The sequence below is a fragment of the Rattus norvegicus genome, chromosome Y, assembly GCF_036323735.1.
Source record: "Rattus norvegicus strain BN/NHsdMcwi chromosome Y, GRCr8, whole genome shotgun sequence".
Taxonomy (NCBI): domain Eukaryota; kingdom Metazoa; phylum Chordata; class Mammalia; order Rodentia; family Muridae; genus Rattus; species Rattus norvegicus.
This window is the reverse complement of record NC_086040.1, coordinates 26,488,112-26,502,074: the sequence shown is the minus strand read 5'-3', so window position 1 is coordinate 26,502,074 and position 13,963 is coordinate 26,488,112.

Sequence of the window (13,963 nt, the reverse complement as noted above, 5' to 3'; positions counted from 1 at the left end):
AAGGACTTCAGTGGGAATCACTATCCCTGAACTCAAGCAGTATTACAGAGCAATAGTGATAAAAACTGCATGGTATTGGTACAGATACAGACAGCCAGACGAATGGAATACAATTGAGGACCCAGAAATTAATCCACACACCTATGGTCACTTGATTTTTGACAAAAGAGCCAAAACCATCCAATGGAAAAATGATAGCATTTTCAGCAAATGGTGCTGGTTCAACTGGAGGTCAACATGTAGAAGAATGCAGATCGATCCATGCTTATCACCCTGTACAAAGCTTAAGTCCAAGTGGATCAAGGACCTCCACATCAAACCAGACACACTCAAACTAATAGAAGAAAAACTAGGGAAGCATCTTGAACACATGGGCGCTGGAAAAAATTTTCTGAAGAAAACACCAATGGCTTACGCTCTAAGATCAAGAATCGGCAAATGGGATCTCATAAAACTGCAAATCTTCTGTAATGCAAAGGACACTGTGGTTAGGACAAAAGGGCAACCAACAGATTGGGAAAAGATCTTTACCAATCCTACAACAGATAGAGGCCTTATATACAAAATATACAAAGAACTCAAGAAGTTAGACTTCAGGGAAACAAATAACCCTATTAAAAAAAAGGGGTTCAGAGCTAAACAAAGAATTCGCAGCTGAGGAATGCCAAATGGCTGAGAAACACCTAAAGAAATGTTCAACATCTTTAGTCATAATGGAAATGCAAATTAAAACAACCCTGAGATTTCACCTCACACCAGTGAGAATGGCTAAGATCAAAAACTCAGGTGACAGCAGATGCTGGCGAGGATGTGGAGAAAGAGGAACACTCCTCCATTGTTGGTGGGATTGCAGACTGGTAAAACCATTCTGTAAATCAGTCTGGAGGTTCCTCAGAAAATTGGACATTGAACTGCCTGAGGATCCAGCTATACCTCTCTTGGGAATATACCCAAAAGATGCCTCAACATATAAAAGAGACACGTGCTCCACTATGTTCATCGCAGCCTTATTTATAATAGCCAGAAAATGGAAAGAACCCAGATGCCCTTCAACAGAGGAATGGATACAGAAAATGTGGTACATCTACACAATGGAATATTACTCAGCTATCAAAAACAACGAGTTTATGAAATTCGTAGGCAAATGGTTGGAACTGGAAAATATCATCCTGCCCAATCACAGAAAGACATACATGGTATGTACTCATTGATAAGTGGCTATTAGTCCAAATGCTTGAATTATCCTAGATCCCTGGAACAAACGAAGCTCAAGACTGATGATCAAAATGTGAATGCTTCACTCCTTCTTTAAATGAGGAAAAAGAATACCATTGGGAGGGAAGGGAGAGGCAATGATTAAAAAAGAGACTGAAGGAACACCCAGTCAGTACCTGCCCCACATGTGGCCCATTCATGTACAGTCACCCAATTAGACAAGATGGATGAAGCAAAGAAGTGCAGACCGACAGGAGCAGGATGTATATCGCTCCTGAGAGACACAGCCTGAATACAGCAAATACAGAGGCGAATGCCAGCAGTATACCACTGAACTGAGAATAGAACCCCCGTTGAAGGAATCAGAGAAAGAATTGGAAGAGCTTGAAGGGGCTCTAGACCCCATATGTACAACAATGCCAAGCAACCAGAGCTTCCAGGGACTAAGCCACTACCTAAAGACTATACATGGACTGACCCTGGACTCTGACCTCATAGGTAGCAATGAATATCCTAGTAAGAGCACTAGTGGAAGGGGAAGCCCTGGGTCCTGCTAAGACTGAACCCCCAGTGAACTAGACTGTGGGGAGGAGGGTGGCAATGAGGGTAGGGTTGGGAGTGGAACACCCATAAGGAAGAGGAGGGGGGAGGTGGTTGTTTGCCCGGAAACCGGGAAAGGGAATAACACTCGAAATGTATATAAGAAATACTCAAGTTAATAAAAAAGAAAAAAATAATGTAATTGTGAGATTGCATGAAATTTGGGCCCAGCTGAATTTCAGTGGAAATGTATCAATGCACATTTATTGAATCCAGGTGTGAAATTATATATTTATGCATATTTGTCTATGTAAAAGTTTTATATTCTGTAATTTCTATGCACTTCTAATGGTTTAATAGATGTTGATGGCTCCAAGCTTCTCCCTAGCCTGTCAAGCAAAAAGCATAAGGACAAAATGGAAAAGGCTCCAGCAAGTAATCTTCTACTTTATCTCCTGCTGTTTCAGAATGAGGTGGTAAGTGCCAGAGACTGCAGTTTCTGGTCTCAGAAGGCAGACCAGTTACACTAGCACAGCATAGTGACTTAGACATAGATAAGTAAATCAGGTACAGAAACTTAGTAACTTAAACTTAGATAAGTAAACTTATTATTATACAGCAACCCAAAATATCTTGTTAGACAAAATCTTACCACATATCTCGTAAGACAAAGTCTTACGCTCAGCTAACACCCTTCATCCTCAGCTTCTTCAAGAAGAACGAACAGGAGAAAAAAGATCAATCTTAGGGATGGCCCATGGCAAGGAGGTGTATTATTTGTTTTAGGATGAAAGGTAGTATTGGTATTTGTTAAAAATATTTGGTTCATACCTTGTTTGTTTCTCTGTGTCCTTGCTTAGTTTCTCTTTCCATGATCTGTGCATTTATGACAGTGTGGTATTGTATATGGAATTATGTATGCTTTGAGCTTAGTAAAGTTTAATTGATGAATGAGTATGCCCTTCATTTTGTAGCATAATTATTCAGTATTGATTTTTTCTTGGTATATTTTTCATTTGATGAGTATGAAATGTCCTTCATTACCATTTTTCATAACTTTTCCTTGAAAGTCTCTTTCATTTGATATTAGAGTGGTTACGCCAGGTTCTTTCTTGGGAACATTGGCTGGAAAATTTTTTTCCCACCTTTCATTCTGAACATATATTTGTCTTTGTCATTGGATTGTGTTGTTTAAGCAGCAAAATGCTGGGATATATATATATCCCATATATATATATATATATATATATATATATATATATATATATATATATATATATATATATGTACACACACACACACACACACACACACACACACACACACACACACTCTTTATGTAGAATTGAGTCCTTTGGTGTTTTGTTTTATTTGGGACCAATATTTGCTTTTTTCTGTTAATTTTTTTGTTAGATATCAAATTATGTTTCTGTGGCTATCTTCTTTAACTCTTTTGTGTTTTTTCAAAGTAGATTATTTTCTTGCTTTGTGTGGGGGTGTAGTTTCCCTCCTTGTTCTGGAACATTAGATATATTATCTTTTGAAGGACTGGATTTGTGGAAATATATTTTCTAAATTTGCTATTGTGTGGCATATCTTGATATCTCCATCTATGTTGTTAAGAGTTTTTATAGTAGCATGGGTTGACATTTTTGTTCTTTTAGAATCTGTGTGATATATGCCCAGGATCTGTGTCTTTTATGAAGTCTGGTGGAATTCTGATAGGTTTGCCTTTTTATGTTAGTTGACCTTTTTGCCTTACTGCTTTTAATATTTTTTCTTTGATTTGTGGACTTTATACTTTGACTATTATATGATGGGAGAAAATTCTTTTCTGGTCTAATTTTTTGGAGTACTATTTACTTCTCATATATTGTCTCTTTCTTTAGGTTAGGGAACATCTGTAGTATAATTTTGTTGAAGATATTTACTGGCCCTTCAAAGTGGGAGTCTTCATTCTCTTCTATACCTATAATCCTTAGGTTTTATCGACTCATTTTGTCTGAGATTTCTGGGATGTTTTGGGTTAGGAGTTTTTGTGTTTTGCATTTTTTGACAGTAGTGTCAATGTTTTCTATGGTACCTTCTGTCTCTGATAATCTTTTCATCTTTTATGTTCTGTTGTTTGATGCTTGCATTCTTGAATCCTAATTTCTTTCCCAGGTTTTCCATATCCAGAGTGACACTTTTTGTGTGTTTTTGTTGTTGTTGTTGCTGTTTAAATATTTTTTTCCTGATGGGTTGTTCTATTCCTCCACCTGTTTGATTATGGTCTCCTGTAATTCTTTAAGGGAGTTTTGTGTTTCCTCTACAAGGGCTTCTATCTCTTTACATCTGTTGTCCTGTATTTCTTTGATGGAGTTATTCACGTCTTTCTTAAAATCCTTTAACATCATCATGTTAAGTGATTTGAAGTACAAACATTTCTTTTTCTTTTCTGTTCTGTTGAGGGTATCCTAGCCTTGCGTTGGTGTGAGAACTGAGTTCTGATTATGTCATGTAGCCTTGGTTTATGTTGCTTAGGCTATTATACTTCCCTCTTGCCATCTCGTTATCTCTGGGGTTAGCTGGTTTTACTGTCTCTGACAATGGATTGATCCTCCTGTAAGCCTGTGTGTCAGCACTCCATGGAGACTAGTTCTTTCCTGAAGCATCTTGTGTACCAAAGCTGTGGAACAGGTTCAGCTACAAGGAATAGATAGAAATCAAAAGTATCCTGTAGCAGACTGCCCCTCTCTTCCTGGGTTCTGAGGACTCTGAGAAGTGGTAGTCTCTAATGTGATCTTGAGTGTGTCAGTACTCCTGGAAATCCAGCCATTTCCTGGTGGTGTCTGGGCACAGAGAGGTGAGGTACAGGTTCAGCTATGGAAACATAGTTTTGGGTCCTCTTGATTTTTAATCTTTCACTGGAACAGCTCACAAATGAAATTTGACTCTGTGACCAGTGAGCCCCTAGGAATGATCATCCCTTTGTATCTTCAGAGACTGGACAACACATGAGTGGCGCCTGACATTTTTACATGGGCGCTATGAATTAAAATAAGGTATCATATTCTTACATGTCAAATGTATTCCTAACTGAGATAATTGCTCAGTCAACAAAGCATTGCTGTTGAATATGAAATAGACTATCGTTGAAAAATAAAATGTTTAGACAATGTCATCTAGGTAATTTAATTTTAATATATTTATCAACTCACTTAAATACTTCATGATGGTTTAACCAACGCATGGAATGCATATTCATTAAAACGAAGAAAAGCATAAAGTTTATTTTTACAACTTTCTGAATCATGTAATAAATAATAAGTCTCCATTAATGTACCGGGATCCATAATAGTGGTATAGATTATGAATGAATAAAAAGTATTATGAGCTTTCTTTTATAAAAATTGCATAAAGATATAAAAAAAAAAGAAAGAAGTGAATGCATAAATCAGTGTGTTGCAGGTGATTGTATGCACATAATTCAAGAATCTATTTTAGAAATATGTTCATTGAGACTGTCCTAAGAAAGTGACAGTTAAGTTAAATAAGATGAAAAATAATTGAACTATATTTCGGGCAATATTACAATAAATATAAGGTCAATAAAAGGAAAAAGAGCTTGACATATACAAAAAGTAAATGTGAAAGAAGGTTGTATAGATTAAGTGATGGAAGAGAGGACGAAATAAATCTGAAGCTTAGGCAAATAAAGCATATGGGCTTACAGAAACAATATAAGAGATATAAATTTTTATTTATGGAAAATATCTTAGAAATAATTGAATAGTTTTAAATAAGTTTGTTTAACTCAGTATGTATATAGGAAGGGACTCTGGTTACTTATGTATTATGAAATGATACCGAGCATGATTTGAAGGCTGTTTTTGAAGTTTAACTGGAAGTAGTGTCAGTGATAATGAAAAAGAGTCATATCAGAGAGCTATGTTGGAAATTGATGTTTTTGGTAGAAGAATGAGGGTGGGGAGGGCAGGAGTCAAATAAAGCTAATGTCTTTTTTCTGAGCAAATGAAAAGGTGTTGGGATTATTTACTCTGATTTGAAATATTTCATGATAAGTGGGTTTAGGAGAATTTTAAAGGAATTTATTTTAGATCGATTTACTTCAAGATGCTTGAAAGAACCTGTAACTCACTAGACATTTCTACTTACTGTACATGGTTTTGTGATTTAAGCCATTACTCAGAGCATTATTAGCTGTTATATAAGAAAAAACTTAATTCAATATCTGTATTTATTAAGTTATATCTGGGAGTTCTTATTTAATAAAGAGCAAACCTATGATTATACTACATGTTTATTTAGTATATTCAGCAAATTATTTGCCCATTTACTTACTACAAACATTTTAGATTGCAATTAGAATTTAATCCAAGTTTATGGGGGTTGACACGGCTGTTTGATTAGTATTTAATAGCTCATGAATGTGAATTTCACAGAAAGAAGTCATTTGCTCAGTTTTTGTAAATTTACAGACCCTAGAAGAGAAAAAAATATGTAATAAATTCTAGCTCTTCTAGTTTTTTTTTTTTTTTTTTTTTTTTTTTTTTTTTTGGAGCTGGGGACCGAAACCAGGGCCTTGCGCTTCCTAAGCAAGCGCTGTACTACTGAGCTAAATCACCAACCCCTCTAGTTTTCATATTTAGTATTTTAGTGTGTTATGCAGAAATTCTGAATCCAGATGATTTTAACTATAATATCCAGTACTATTAAACATATGCACAGCATTTTACAACTATGAATAGTATATGCTTTCTGAAAATTTTCATTAAAAGAGCCAGAAATTCTTCATGACTTCTACCGAACATGGACATTGGGAACAGAGTAAACCGCAAATAAGAAAATGCAGAAAGTGATTGACACACGCAAATTCTTGGTTTTAAATTTAACAATCGTGATAGTTATCGGATAGAGCTTTGAAAATAGAGTCAATGACAGGATGAAAAATACTGAAGAAGAGTATTTAAATTAAATTTTTACTAAATAAAAGAAAACAGTGGATCTGAAGGTAAGCTACATTTAACAAATTGACCCTGATCTTCTGCCACTATTTATTTAATGCTTTGGTTTTTGTTCTTATATTATGTTTAGAAACATATCAATGATTCTCATTATTCTTAAATAAATGATATGCAGTTCAGCTGATTAAATATTCCACATTATCTTAATGTTCTTCTGTATCATTAGATATTAAAATTATAGAGATTATTTTGACCAGAATAAAATTTATTGTTTCCTTATCATATGAGAGAAGCAATTATTTACAGAGAATGGATACTGATATTTTCTAAATAATGTCAATAGAGGTTTAAAGCATATATATTAGCTCAATCATTTATACCTCCAAATGAAAGTCATTAAATGTTACTACACATATAGTACGTAAAGGAAGTGATATATAGGGATAAAACCAACACCTATCGTGCCACAATCATCTATAATCCCCATGATGAAAGCCAATCCTAGGGAGAGAAGATGGTACTGACACATTGAAGGATAAATCAGCTTCATTCAAAATGAGGATTGAGCTGAAAAGGGATTTGAACTAAGAATAGTTAATAATAATATAAATAAGGTTAATGTTATGAGACCTGGTTTACCTGATATGGTTGCCTTATCCCTTTAACTTGGGCAGTCACATTTCTGCTCTGTGGAATGAGACGTCTCCACCTTCTCTGCCCTCACATATTTCAGTTTGTCACATGGTCCTCAGGACATCCTTATACCTGGGGAGGTATTTTTGTTCTTGGAAATACAAAATGCTCATATTTCCTGACTTCGGAGACAGGGTTAAAAGGAAATGGGAAGTGAGTTACATACATATCACAACTCTTCTGTATTATTCCCTAAATGGGGGTTTTTCGAGGATGGGATACTTGAGGTGAGCAGAAAGGAAAGATGCTGCTTTATTTGAAATATTTTCTTACCTCATTCTGTGCCCCTGTAAAGGGCCCAGCCTTATCTCTCAGGCGTGGCCATGTTCCTGTCACTGCTCCCCTCCCTATTTCTTGCAGCTCTTAATTCTAGTTCCTGCTTGCCACTCTAGGTTTCATCTTGACCAGATTCAGCTCATTTTCCTGTGATCCTGCTCTGAAACATACACAAGTTTTTTTTTTCTTTTGTTTCATTTTGAATTGTTTAATGTTTATGTTGGCTTTTGTTTTACCTCTTTTATAGAAGCCTTAGAGGAGAATCATTCAGAGATGTCTGTTTTGATTGGAATGAGAAAATAAAGAAAAAATCCCTTTTTAAATTTACAAGACATTTTCATATCTAAGTTTTTCACTAACATTTCCCACCATGCTAGTTTATCTCCCTGTCTTGTCCTGAGTTGTTTCCTCTCATTGCTACATGGATACTGCCTCGTAGGACTTACTGCAGAACCATGAATTCTGGCATACACGAGGAAGGAGTTGATTCTTCACCACTTTTCTAACCCTTTTTTAGATGTATCTTCTTTCTCTCTTGAGCTATTTGAATTAATTTGGATTACTGTACTCAATTGTATAGTACTATAGTGCTTGCGCCTTGAAAATATCTGTTATTATTGTCTTGTCATAGTTCTACAGCTCAGGGTTGGGCCTAGTTACATTTTGGAACATTATTCCAAGAAGTTTGTGAACTTGAAAAAAACCTAGGCAGCAGCTATCAATACTTTCAGATGGTACTTTAATACATGAGGGCTTAAAAACTTTTAATATATCATGGAAAAAGCAGTATGAGATTCCTGTTTCTGTAAAGTACTTGAAAAACAAAAAAGGGAAAAAGATCATGCCCCACTCACTTTTGTCTTCACGTAGGGTGCACAAATGTGACTTTAGTTTTGATGCCTTTTCTGGTTAGAACATAAAATTGTTTGTGGTAGTTTGCGGTAATGGTTTGCTTCTATTAGTTTACGCTTTTGTGATTTTTTTTTGTCGTCATTATTCCCATTAGGGCCATGCTTCCCCATTTTGTATAGATAAAAGGTGGATTCAGTCCAGCTATTATTGTCCTGGGGAACAACCCACAATTTTGGGAACAAATGTCCGCAATTATGTAGTTGACTATGGTTTGAAATCCTTCCTTGCCATCACTTTCTTGCAGCAACATAATTCTGTACTATCTCTTCAATAATTGACAACCCTATAATCCCATTATATATCTGTGTGTAGGGGGAAATGGGATTCTTTAAATTTTCTGTGTTATGTGGTTTTATTCTTCCATAAATTATTTCCCACAGCCACAGAGCACAGCACACTACCGGGCATTATTGAATGCTGGGATAATTGGGGAAGGGTAGTTTGAAATACATCACTGTTCTTTGTGTCAGAGATTTTTTTTCTTTTTTTTTTCGGAGCTGGGGACCGAATCCAGGGCCTTGCGCTTGGTAGGCAAGCACTCTACCACTGAGCTAAATCCCTAACCCCAGCGATTCTTATTTTTAATAAGTAATCCATCCTATAGAAAAAGCTAATTAACTCTTGTATTCTCCTTCATATATGGGTGCTGCTGTGAATAAATTCCATTTTTCCATTGATAAACAAAAATAAAATCCCATAAAGGCACGAAAATACATAAAGAGGGAAAAGTATCCACAAAGAAAATGCATTTAAAATGGAGAAAAATATAAACAAAATGAGATCAAAATTTATAGCCAGAAATTATGAAATTAAAAATTTCATTATAAAACTACAAATTCGTAAGGTTAGATAATACAAATATATATTCATGCAAAGAGGAAAACATTAAATGCAATGTATGCACAAAGAGTTAACTCAAAATGTATTATATAAACCAAGATTGGAATGGAGCACTCACTGTTTCTGATGTAGAGGCAAAAATGGAAGGACTACCACTAGGTTTACCCCAGGTTTATTGCATAGTGACAAATTTTAAGAAAGGTGATGTTTCAAAAATACCTCACAAATAAATCATTGATAATTTAAACAAATACAAAAATAATAAAATATAGAAGAGCAACCCTAGTCAATGGTGATCTGATAGGATGCATAGGATTACTTCGATATTCTGGTATTTTTTGAGGCCTGTTATGTGAATGAGTTTATGGTCAAATTTGGAGAAGTTACAATGAGGTGAAGAGGAAAAGGTATATTCTTGGTTTTAGGAAGAAATGTTTCCTAAATCTCTGTTAAATACATTTGGATTTTTCAAGTTATTAAAATAAATTCTGTTATTTTAACCGTATATGTTTACTTTCAGTTTCCATAAATTGTCCGTTGATGAGAGTGCGGAGTTGAAGTCTCCTACAATTTATTGTGTGTGGTGCAATATTTGCTTTGACCTATAGTTATGTTTCATTTATGAATTTAGGTGTCCTTGCATTTGAAACATAGTTGTTCAGAATTGAAAGTTCATCTTAGCATTATTTTTCTTTGACAAGTATGGTTACCTTCCTTATCATTTTTGATAACTTTGTGTTGAAAGTCAATTTTATTCGATATTAGAAAGGCTACTCCAGCTTGTTTCTTGGGAACATTTGCTTAGAATTTTTCTCCAGGCTTTTACCCTGAGATACTCTTTCTTTGTCACTAAGGTGTATTTCCTGTATGCAGCAAAATCTTGGGTCCTCTTTACGTATTCAGTCTCCTAGTTTATGTCTTTTTATTTGGGGAATTGTGTTCATTGATGTTAAGAGATATTAAATGAAATGGACTATTGCTTTCTATTATTTTTGTTGTTAGAAAGGGAACTACTATTGTGTGGCTACCATCTTTTGGGTTTGTTGAAAGATTATTTCGCTACTTTTTGCTACGGTGTAGTTTCCCTCCTTGGGTTGGAAGTTTCCATCTACTATCATTTATAGGGTTGGATTTGTGGAAAGATATTGTGTACATTTCACTTTGCCATGGAATGTCTTGGTTTCTCCATCCATGGTAATTGAAAATTTCACCAGATATCCTAGCCTGAAGATCCAGAAATGAATGCACACACCTACAGTCACTTTGTCTTCGACAAAGGTGCTAAAACCACGAAATGGAAAAAAGACAGAATTTTCACGAAATTATGGTTCAACTGGAGGTCAGCATATAGAAGAATCAATTATGTAAACAAACCTCCGGGGGGTGGCAAATGAACATCTTATTAGATGCTGATAAAAATTTAAAAAAATCAATATTTCTTCATGTTATAAGTCTTGGAAAATATCAGGAATTCAACGGCCATACGAAAACATAGTAAGTATTAAAAAAAAAGTAGCCAGCATCAAACTTACTGGAGAGAAATTTGAAGCAATACCACAAAAATCACGGACTGGAAAAGGTTGCCTAATCTCTACTTACTCCTTCAGTATGGTACTGGAAGTCTTATTCACAGAAAATAGAAAAAAACACGGGGCAAAACGGAAAAATTTAGAAAGCCAGAAGCTAAAATATCACGATTTTTAGATGATGTGATTGTATATTTTAGTGACCCCAAAATTTCCACCAGAAAACTCCTTCAGGTGATAAACAACTTCAGCAAAGTGGCTGGATGTGAACTTAACTCAAACAAATCTATAGCATTCTACTTCAAGGATAAACAGTTTGAGGGGAACTTAAGGAAATAACAGTCTTCCCAATAGTCACAAAAAAGAAAAAAATACCTCAGGTTTACTCTAAACAAGCAAGTGAAATTCTGTATGACAGGAACTTCAAGTCTCTGAAGAAAAAAAAAAACATTGACGAAGGTCTCATAAGATGGAATAATTTCCCATGCTCATGCATGGGAAGGGTTAATATTGTAAAAATGGCCATCTTGCCAAAAGCAGTCAACAGATTCTAGGCAATCACCATCAAAATTCCAACTCAATTCTTCACAGAGTTAGAAAGACCAATTTGAAATATTAATATTAATATTAATAAAAATTGATCTGAACGGTACAGAGACAGTGAGGTAGATCAATGGACTATAGACACTTGATATTTGACAATGAACCAAAACCATCCAATGGAAAGATAACATTTTCAACAAATGTTTCTCATTCGACTGGAGGTTACCATGTAGAAGAATGGAAATCTATCAATTCGTATCACCCTGTACAAAGCAGAAGTCGAAGTGGATCAAGTATCTCCACAAAAAATGACATATAATCTTAAACTAATAGAAGAAAAAGTGGGTAAGTTTCCTGTACAGAACACCAATGGCTTTTACTCCAAGATCAAGAATCTACAAATGGGACTTCATAAAGCTCTTGTAGGGCTAGGGCTGTGGCATTTGGAAAAAGGTACAATCAACAAATTACGAAAAGATCTTTACCAATCTTCCATCTGATAGAGGGCTAAAATCAATCTATACAAAGACTCAAATAGTCCTTTCAAAAATGCTGTATAGCGCTAAACAAAGAATTCTCTACTGAGGAATATCAACATCCTTAGCCATCAGGATAATGCAAATCACAAAATTCTAAGGTTACACGCACTCCAGTTAGAATGGCTAAAGTAAAAAAATGAGATGACAACAGATGCTGGCAAGGAGGTGGAGAAAGACAAACTCTCCTCCATGTTTGGTCAGATTGCAAGCTTGTACAACCACTCTGGAAATCAGTCTGGAGTTTTCTCACAAAGTTGGATATAGGACTACCTGAGGATACCACAAACCCACTTCTTGGATATATACCCAAAAGATCTCCAACATATAAGAAGGACACGTGATGCTACAGGTTGAGAGCACCTTTCTTTTTTATAATAGCCAGAAGCTGAAAAGAAACCAGATGTCTCTCCACATAGTAATGGATAAAGGAAATGTGGTACATTTACACACCTGTGTTCTTCTAAGCTATCAAAAACAAAGTTTGTATAAAATTCTTAAGATGGAAGTAGAAATTATCATTCTGTGTGAGGTAACCCAGTCACAAAAGAACGCAAATGGTAAACATTTATTAGAAGTGTGTATCAGCCCAAAAGTGTGGAATACACAAGAAAGAATTCTCAGGTCATATGAAGCCCAAGCAGAAAGAAGACCAAAATGCAGATGTTACATTCCTTCTTAGAAGGGATAAAAAATATTCATGGTAGGAAATACAAGGATAAAGAGTTAACCAGGGACTGAAGAAAGGGTCAACCAGAGACTGCCTCTTGTTGGGATCTGTCCCATATGCAGTCACACAAACCAGTCACTATTGCTGATGCAAACATGCCCTTATTGACAGGACTCAGATAAGGATATCTCCTGAGAGACTCTGACTGAACCCTACTGACACTGGTGAGGATGATTGTAGCTAAACATTGGACAGAACAAGGGGGTTCAATGGAGTTGTTAGAGAGCTGAAGGGGTTTGCAAAACCCCAGGAAGAACAATAATATCAACCAACCAGACCCCACTAGAAATTTGAGGGATCAAACCACCCACTAGTGAGTAAAGATTGAGGGACCCATGAGTGCAGCCACATATGTGGCAGAGGATTGCACTGTCTAACATCGTTGAAAGGAAAAGCCCTTAATCCTGTGAAGACTTGTTTCCCAATGTAGGGTAATGCCGGGGCATTGAAGTTGAAGTGGATTGGTGGGAATGGGAACATCCTCAGCGATGCCATGTATCTGGTGGGGGTTATGGGAGAGGGAGGAAAAGAGATAACATTTGAAATGTAAATATATAAAATAGGAAAATTATTAAATAAAAATGACATTTTCTGTCATTAAATTAATCATACAGTAAAATATCATTTCCCATTTCTGATATTGGCACAAATGTTAGAGTTTGGCATTAACTTCCTTTGGTCTCTTTTGCTGTCTATAGCCAACATGTCTCTTTTTGTTATGAGTTATATAAACAAAAATCTATTTTTCAATTTAAAGGAATATAGATTGAAAAAATACTGATATCATTTGAGAATGAAAGATACTAACAATTTTACTATACTTCCCTTTATTAAAAGTTAGACAACTCCTTGAAAAAACTTCAATGGATAATATCAAATATGTTTGTAGTAATGGTACATCAAATAATTTTTGTTAATAGCCACAAACAAGAAATGTTTCTGATATTTATACATTATGGTATTTGATTATGGAAGAAACTGAATGATCTTAGATTTTGAAAATAATGTATATAAATCATTCATTTTTAATTTTTGTTGACAGAAGTAAATTATCAACGAATACATATAAACAATGTGGCACAAACTTATAATATACATAGAGCAAATTAAACATATACTTAATGAACCAAATGTGAGCAATCATGTATAAAAGCAAGATATATCATGGGGTTGGGGATTTAGCAC